The 8,665-nt window shown below is 33.8% G+C and overlaps 1 non-coding gene across 1 annotated transcript; it reads left to right on the top strand.

Annotated features, from left to right (window-relative positions):
* The first annotated feature begins 316 nt into the window (after positions 1 to 316).
* On the top strand, positions 317 to 422 carry LOC128282360 (small nucleolar RNA R71). Its single transcript, XR_008272621.1, has one exon. It is a non-coding gene; the product is annotated as a small nucleolar RNA R71 (small nucleolar RNA).
* The last annotated feature ends 8,243 nt before the right edge of the window (positions 423 to 8,665 follow it).

The raw sequence follows: 8,665 nt of genomic DNA, 5'->3' as shown, positions 1-8,665 counted from the left end.
ACCTCCTTTACTTGAGTCACACCTCATTACTGGATGTACCTGCGTAGAACCAAGAAAACTATCAATCTTTTTATTGAGAAGTTCTATCTGATTAGAGAGTATGGTGACTGAATCGATGTTATAGATGCCGGCTATTTTCGTTGGCTTTTTCCTCATAACTTGCCACTGATAGTTGTTCAGTGACATCTCCTCTATGAATTCATAGGTATCTTCTGGTGTTTTATTGTTGATGGTTCCGCCAGCAGCTGCATCAATCATTTGTCTTGTCGAGAGATTCACACCATTGTAGAACGTTTGGACTTGCAGCCAAAGCGGTAACCCATGGTGAGGGTACCTTCTCAGTAAGTCCTTGTATCTCTCCCATGCATCGTAAAGTGTTTCTAAATCCATCTGAACAAAAGAAGTGATATCATTATGTAATTTAGCTGTTTTAGCTGGTGGAAAATATTTTAGTAAAAATTTCTCAGCCATTTGTTCCCAAGTATTGATAGACCCTCGTGGTAACAAGTTCAACTACTGCTTTGCTTTGTTTCTCAGTGAAAAGGGAAATAACAGAAGACGAATGGCATCATCAGAAACGCCATTGATTTTGAATGTATCGTAAAATTCAAGAAAATTCGCCAAGTGCGTGTTGGGATCCTCATCCTGCAAACCATCAAACTGAACAAACTGCTGTATCATCTAAATTGTGTTAGGTTTTAGTTCGAAATTACTGGCAGCAATAGCAGGTCTAACTATACTAGACTCAGTTCCTGTTAAAGAAGATTTAGCATAGTCATACATAGTACGTGGAGCAGAATTTTGATTAGCTACAATTGCAGGAGGCAGCTGATCGCCTAGGTTTTTGGCCATCTCTTCGGTTGGAGTTTGAGTATCGTCTTCTCGCTCATTCTCCGTGTATCGTAAATTACGCCTTATTTCTCTTTGATTTCTACAAACTGTACGATCGATTTCTTCATCAGAAGTAATAGTCCTGATGGGTTTCTTTTAGTCATAAACTATAAAAACCTGCCAAGAGAGAGAAAAAGTAAATTAATAAATAATAAAATAAAATAAAATTGCAAGAAAAATAAATGGCTAAAGTAATAAAAATTTAGTGTTCCTAATATTTCAGTTCCCCGGCAACGGCACCAAAAACTTGATCGCGTGATTCGTAACAAGTAATAAATATTTATAATGAACATCAAACCTAGACTAACTATTATCACGACGAAAAGGCAAGTGCACCTATCGAACAATAGTATAGTAACGGCAAGACCGGGATATCGTACCTAAGGGAACCAAAAGTACCAGTAATAACTATCTTTTTATTATCTAGCCTAGGAATAAAAGGATTTTTTATTAAAACTAATTATCTAAACTAATTAACTAACTTAATTAAAGCAAAGAGAAAATTTGGAAAAAGACTTGAAGAGAAGCAATTGATAAAGATGACACCCAAGGAGGAATCCACCTAGATTTCACTTTTATCTGACTCTGAACCGGATGATTTATTCACTTGACTTGATCCTTGAGACTTCCTAACCTATGTTACTACGAGACTAATAACGTCTAACCCTCAGTTGAATTAATCAAAATTTATTTCTTAATTAAAACCCCTAGGGAAGCAGTAAATCACTCTATGGACTCCCATATTAGGTTCACCCTAATCCGACAAAATCTCGTAACCCTATTTCTAGGCGTTCGATCAACTCTGCTTAATTATGCCAAATATACTCTTAGGCAGGGTCTATTCCTGCTCTACATAAGCACATCAAATCATGAATTAATACCCTAATATTAACTCAAGCATTAAGAACACATAATTAAGAACAAATCAAGTATTTATCATACGATTAGATAATAATAACAAGATCCATCATAGGTTTTATCCCCCTTAGGTATCTAAGGGGTTTAGTTCATAATAAAATAAGAGTACATCTCAAAAGTATAAAAATAACAAAACATGAAGAAAACTCTAAAACCCCTGAAGGAATTCTGAAAGAGATCTTCAGTCTTGGAGTAGCTCCAGCTTTTGGGATGGATCGTCTAGCTTCCTTCAAGTAATTCCTGGCATGTGGTTCTGTATTCCAGAAAAGTTCTGGAAGAGGCCTCCCCTCTGGGTCATACTTAGGGTGTTTATATAGGCTTTGGATTAGCTTTCTTCCTCTTTAAGTACTGTTTTCCGTGTAAAATACAACTCTTTGAAAAAGGGACATGCTTGTGTGCCACGGCCGTGTGACGTGATTGCCAAGCCGTGTTCGATCCGTTAAATTGCCACGGCCGTCTGGGCTCAATGGCCAGGCTGTGTGAATCGTGTAAACCTTGGTCAACACCCTCGAAGGCCACGGGCGTGTGAGATGCCCGTGTGGCAAGGCTTAGGCCGTGTGATCTTCTCGATTTGGTCCGTTTTGTCCCTTTTTAGCTTGTTTTTGGCTCATTTTGACTCTTGGTGCTCACCTGAGTACAAAACATGAAATAACCAGATTAAGAGCACCAAAATTCATAAATCTAGTAGTAAACATCCATAAATATGCTAAGTATTTGGGGTAAAACTATGCATAATTTGGCGTTTATCAAAGACACCTGAGGATGCTTATGAATTTATAGAAGAGATGTCACTGAATAATTATCAGTGGCAAGTCATAAGGATAAAGCCAACGAAAGCAGCTGGCATTTTTAACGTCGATTCAGTCACCATGCTCTCCAATCAGGTAGAACTTTTGAATAAAAAAAAACCAACGACCATGACAAACATGCCAAAACACATGGTAACTTATAAACATCACATATATCACTTGTCAACATATAAATCAAGCCAACTCAAATGGCCATACACACAACCATTTACAAGCCAAATCTCATGGCTAATATCATGACTCAAAACATACCAAAATGATTAGCCTATACATGCCATATACCATATATACAAAACTTCAAAAGTACCAACAAGTAGTCGATAGTGTGATGATGGTCTCTGGTGATTCCCGATGTCCGAGCTAGCTTCGATAATCTATAAAACATTGAAAGAACACACAAAGTAAGCTTTAAAAGCTTAGTAAGCCATATACAAATAAAGCTATTATATGAAACTTTGCATATCAATTCAAATATACTAAACATAACTAATCACACACAAGTGCACAAACCTTTCTTATTGAACTCATATTCAATATCTTAATCAAATTCATAATTTACTTCACTTCTCAATACTCGTATAAATCTCGTATGTACCTGAGTCACTTAACTCATTCACATATTCTTTCTCGACTTGACTTTGCTCGTTGAACCATTTGGAATTGTTAAGGATACTCGAAAATCACATAAGCTTGTACAATGCCATATCCCATATATTGTTTTACATGTTATCACATATCGATGCCACTGTCCCAGACAGGGCCTTACACGGAATCATAATATGGTGCCAATGTCCCAGACATGGTCTTACACGTAATCTCAATACAATGCCAATGTCCCAGACATGGTATTACATGTAATCACAACTCGATAACCTAATGTCATGACATTCGTATCCTATACTATTCCTAAGGTTCGTACGGGACTTCTAGATATCGAAACTTTATCGTTTCATTCTCATATTTGCTCATTCCACATTTATAACATTTCAATAACAAGTAAACACACTAATTCAATTTAAAGACATTTATTTGTATATGAACTTACCTCGTATTCGGGATAAACGGACTGGATCGACTATTCTTCAACTTTCGATTTTCCCCGATCTAAAATCATTTTCTTTCGTTCTTGATCTATATACATTCAAAGTTAATCCATTTATTCAATAACTCATTTAATTTCATCCACAAACACATATTTGGGCATTTTTACGCTATAGCCCTAAACTTTCACATTTATTACAATTTAGTCCTTATTTCACAAATAGACAAGATTACACAATTTCTTTCAAATACATGCTAGAAGAATTCTCCTAGTATATATATCAGCTCATATTTATCATTTATTCACACATTTAACCACATATTTTCACATTTTCACAAATAAATCCCTACTTGACATTTTTGTCAAAAATCACTTAATAAAACTTGATAATTTATCAACAAATATCCATTTTTCATCATCAACTGTCACAAAGCTCATAGATTCAACAATGGCAGTTCATAGAATCATCAACAAATTCCAAATTTAAGGAACGGGCTAGCTAAAACATGAAGCAACGATCATAAAAACATAGAAATCATCGAAAACAAAACAAAAACGGACCTTCAATTGAGCTTCAACATGGCCGAACCCTAAAACATGAAAATATCTTCTTCTTTCTTCTATTTTGGGTTCAAAATGATGAGAATATAAGCTTTAAATTATTTTTCTTTTATTTATTCTAACTTAACATTTAGTTTACCATTTTACCCTTAGTTAATAAACCATTTAATCATCAAATATAAGGCCATTTATGTCCATCTCCACTAACAATGGTCTAATAACAACAATAGGACCTTTCATTTAATAAGCCATGGTAATTAAACACTTTTAACATATAGAATGTAACTTTTGAATTTTACACGATTAAGTCCTTTTCTCAAATTAACCACTTAAACGATAAAGTTAGCACATGAAATTTTTACACATATATATTCACATGCTATAAACACAAAAAATAATATTAAAATAATTTTACGACCTCGGATTTATGGTTCCAAAACCACTATTTTGATTTAGCTAAAACCGGGTTGTTACAGATCTCTTAGTAATGATCATTGGGACTCATTTGCGCCTAACGCTACAATTCATCATCTCCACAAGCTTAAGTATGATCAGTGACCTCTTTTGGTGTTCATGAACTAGACTCCTTCAACTTGTGGCTAATGTGTTGGAAAAAATCCGGTTTGAAAATGGTTTTCTTGTATAGCGGAAAATTTAAAATTTTGAAAATCGACCTGGTTTGTGATATTTATAGCAATAAACCTTAGACTAAAATCGTACCTGTGTTTTCGGATAAGCAGATCCTTGATTTTTTTGGCTTTCAACCAAATGATCTTCTCTGCTATTCTTGTACCACGATCTACTTCGAGTATGGGCTCTAACCAATTGAATTAAAACACAGAACTAGAAAAAGTTTTCTTTTCTTTTTGAGGTGAAAACAAAAAGCTCTCTTCTTTAGTAGAAACCAGTAGAATTGTTATTCTAGAAAAATATATTTAATAGTTGAGAATAAATATCTCTCTATTTTTTGGTAGAGTAACAATCTCTTAAAGTTGTGTAAATATCTCTACCGGTGTCTTCTATTTATAGGGAGAAAAGGTAAAGTCCTTGTTGAATTGTAGATGTTTATTTCAAATAGAAAAACAATTTCCTAGTCTAACTAAGAAAGAGAAAAGGACTAATAGAGTGCGTTTTCCCTCATATTTATTATGATGGGGATTCAGGCCTCTCATTGTTTTGGGCGCAATTATATGTGCTTTTTGGACTTTTAACCCCACTTTATAATTTAATCGAACCCAATACATATTTTTTTATTTTCCAAAATAAACATTAATTTTTCAATTAAATAATTTTCTCATCCCAATTTTACCCATAGTTGTGACAACCCGAATTAGGGCCTAATCGGAATAGTGGTTTCGTGACCACAAATCCGAGATAGAAATAATTGTTTTATAAATATTTTGGGGTTTATGATATGATTGCATGATTGTGTGAAAATTTCGTGATGAAATTCTATGCCTAAAGTGTTTAAATTGAAAGTAGGGACTAAATCGAATAAGTTGCAAAATTTGCATACTAGAAATTTTTAGTATGAAATTGTTTTGAAATATTTATTAGGAGGTCTTAAATAGCAATTCTACCAATTTTAAGTTCATGGACAAATTTAGGACATGGAAGGAATTTTGGAAAGTTTAGTAGTAAGGGTATTTTAGTCATTTTGATATTAAATGAAATAAAATGGGAAAAATAACACAAAATAGTCATCTTCCCCATTTAGTTGCTGCGAAACTTCACTCTCTCCATAGCTAGGATTCTTCAACTTTCAAGCTCCATAGTAAGTGATTCTAAGCCCGTTTTTAATGTTCTTTACGTTTTTGGAATCCGGAAGCTCGATTAAGCTTATGCTAGTAATAATTTAACCTAGGGTTCATATTTGGAAAAATACCCATAGGTGAAATTTGTGTATTTTGATGTTTTATGATAGAATATGAGGTTTTAAATTGTGTTAAATAATTTGTGCTACTCGGTTTTAAGTGAAAACGAGTAAAAGCAAGCATAATCGGTAAAATACCTAATGTTCATAACTATATGATAGAGTGGGAATTTGATGTTGTTGTAGAAGAAAAATGTTCAACATATCATAAAACATAAGAATAAGGGCTGAAATTAAATTCCGAGCCTAGGGGCAAAATTGTAATTTTGTAAAAGTTAGGGGCAAAATGTAATTTTTCTACAATGTGATTTTTGGATTGAAATAAATAGTATGAGTATTAAATGAGCTAAATGTGTTATTATAGATCAAGAAAGGCACGGCCGACCTCGAGCGGGGAAAGAAAAAGTTTTGGACTAAATTGCAAAATTTCCATATTTTGCACCAAGGTAAGTTGTATGTAAATATTACAATAATTTCATGTACATTCTTATATTTCAGCCTATTATATAAATATACTAGCTGATGTTAAAATATAAATTGACTATGGGAAGAATGGAAATAAATACAGAGAGAGATCCGGTTGAACATTGGAGATCGAATGAAATAGAGGGCGTAGCTAGGTCACATGTATGATGCTGAGTGCACATCATGTGTACAAGAAAGCTACGAGACACCTCAGTAGTAGCTAGGTCACATGCGTGATACGAGATGTATCCCATGTAGACAAGAGAGCTACGTGAAAGATAAATGTAGCTAGGTCGCATGCGTGATTCCAAGTGAAGGACACCATGTAGACAAGAGAGCTACGTGAAAGATAAATGTAGCTAGGTCGCATGCGTGATTCCAAGTGAAGGACACCATGTAGACAAGAGAGCTACTGAGACAAATCGGCTAGGTCGCATGAGTGGTACTAAGTGTTCCCCATGTGTACAAGAGAGCCGAACTAAATGAAGTATGATGGTGGGGTCAGTGTCTTTGAAACCGTTAAATATCGAGGATTGATCCGAATTGTTCAACGGGATGGTTTTGTGGTGACATTGTGGTTTGGACCTACACTTATAGTGAATGAAATGTGGTGAAAATGAATTGTGGCATATACATATATACGATAAAATGAGGTTAGCATAAAGAATGTGTGAAAGAGTGAAATTAGTATTAAAACTGTTTTTAGATGGCAGCAGTGACGTGATTTTGAAAAATCACCAAAAATAGGAGGAATATAATTAGAGGTTGAATGAGATGTGAAATTAAAGCTTAACGAGTCTACTTTCATATAAAAGAAGCAGGGCAAACAAAGGAATTCTATATTTTGAGATATTTACAATTGTATGTGACTTGCTCAGGATGAATACGTGATCCCCTGTTCCAACTTTGAAAAATCATTAAAAATTGTACAAAGCAAACTAAGAAATATAGTTTACATGCCTAAATTCCTTATTGAGACTAGTTTTAAATACAACAGACTTCAGGGTTGTTTGAGTTATGTACTGAGAGAAATTCAATTCGTAGTGGACAGAGGTCAGGCCAGTCGGGCTGTGTAACAGGGAAACTTTAACTAATAAATTGTACTAATCTGCTGAACCAAAATTATAAAAAAATTTAGCAAGAAGCTTTATGAGTCTAGATTCAGGAAATTTTACGGATATGAATTTCGAGTTTTGTAACTCGAGTTATGATTTATTTAGTGAATATGACACAGCAGAGACAGCTTAATCGAAGTGGAATAAGTAGTGAAGTTAAAGTAGACATACTTGAATTGTTGTGTAAACATGTTAGATTCTTAAATTAGTATTTACATACTACTTACTAAGCTATAAGCTTACTTCGTTTTCTCTCTTTTGTCTTATAGTGTTCTCCGTTTGCTCGAGTCAAGGATCGTGAAGATCTACCCGCACTATCATACTTTGGGGTATTTGAACTAAATGTTTTGAATTATGGCATGTATAGTAGGCAAAAATTATTTTGTTATGTGTCATATTTGTCTAGGTTTAAAATATTAGTTACAAGATTTCGACCATTACTTTGTACAAGCCATAAAAGTTGGCTAATATTGTTCAAGATATATGTTATACGATGCATTATCAAATGGGATGACATATTTCTATCTTGGTATATGTTATGTTCGTAATACCTTGTATCTGTTCCGTGACGATAGCAGGTAAGGGTGTTACAATAGTAAATTATGACGATTTTACCCCCAATAAAATTTTTAAGAAAATATATTCAATATTTCACAACACAATCTGTTCACTATGACAAATTTGTTTATTTTCATTTTGGGGCTTTAAAACTACTCAAAAACATAAACTCATTCTTTCAGTCATTTCTGAGTAATCCATTATCATTTGAATATGAATCATTTCTTATCCATTTTGGAGAAAACCATAACATTTTTTAGTGTCTTCCATTTCTCTATCTGTTCTCATTATGTTCATTTTCGATCCAATACACAATTCATTTATAGTTTCAACGAGCTAGCGAAGGGACCAATTTGACATATGTAATTAGGGTTTAAATGATTTATAATTAAATTTTGACTTTCACCTATTAATTTTAAACTCATTTAGTTAC

Source organism: Gossypium arboreum, chromosome 1, assembly GCF_025698485.1.
Source record: "Gossypium arboreum isolate Shixiya-1 chromosome 1, ASM2569848v2, whole genome shotgun sequence".
Taxonomy (NCBI): domain Eukaryota; kingdom Viridiplantae; phylum Streptophyta; class Magnoliopsida; order Malvales; family Malvaceae; genus Gossypium; species Gossypium arboreum.
The sequence above is the reverse complement of the archived record's forward strand: the minus strand, read 5'-3'. Positions and strand labels throughout refer to the sequence as shown.